Below are 640 nucleotides of genomic sequence, written 5' to 3' on the forward strand. Positions count from 1 at the left end.
AAAAAAAAAAAAAAAAAAGTAATAAAATAATAAAATAAAACACAGTATATACAAATATGGATTGGAATATTTGGACCAAATGTTCCAAAGAAAATATGGCAATATTTTTCAAATTTTCAAATTTTATTTTCTTGATGCAGGAACTTCAACTTAAAAAATAACTAAAGTGCAGACGAAATTATTCAGACTTATGCAGTGTAATATTTAAGACAGTTTTGCATACAATAATAAAAACTGGGATATAACCAAGGTGTCCATCAGTTAGAGATTGTTAAATATTTTATACACTCACACAATGCACTGTAATACAGCTGTTAAACCACACTGAAATATGTTAGTGTGTTAAGATGCCTTGAGAAAATGTTTAAAGTTTAGTACTTTATTATCATTATTGTTGCCATTAATTGCATAAAATATATAAGACATAGTTCCAAAATTCTCAACAACTCTATAAGGAAGATTTTTTATATATATGAGAAGGACACACACACACACACATTATTACAATGTATATTCAACCTTCTCATTCATATACATAATTCAATTGTTTTAATTTTCAGCCCCCCACAGATGAATAAGAACATGGAAAGTTTGTCTTTCTGTGGCTGGTTTATTTCGTTTAACATAATGTTCTCCAGTT

This window comes from Rhinopithecus bieti, unplaced genomic scaffold, assembly GCF_001698545.2.
Source record: "Rhinopithecus bieti isolate Rb0 unplaced genomic scaffold, ASM169854v2 scaffold_28121, whole genome shotgun sequence".
Taxonomy (NCBI): Eukaryota; Metazoa; Chordata; class Mammalia; order Primates; family Cercopithecidae; genus Rhinopithecus; species Rhinopithecus bieti.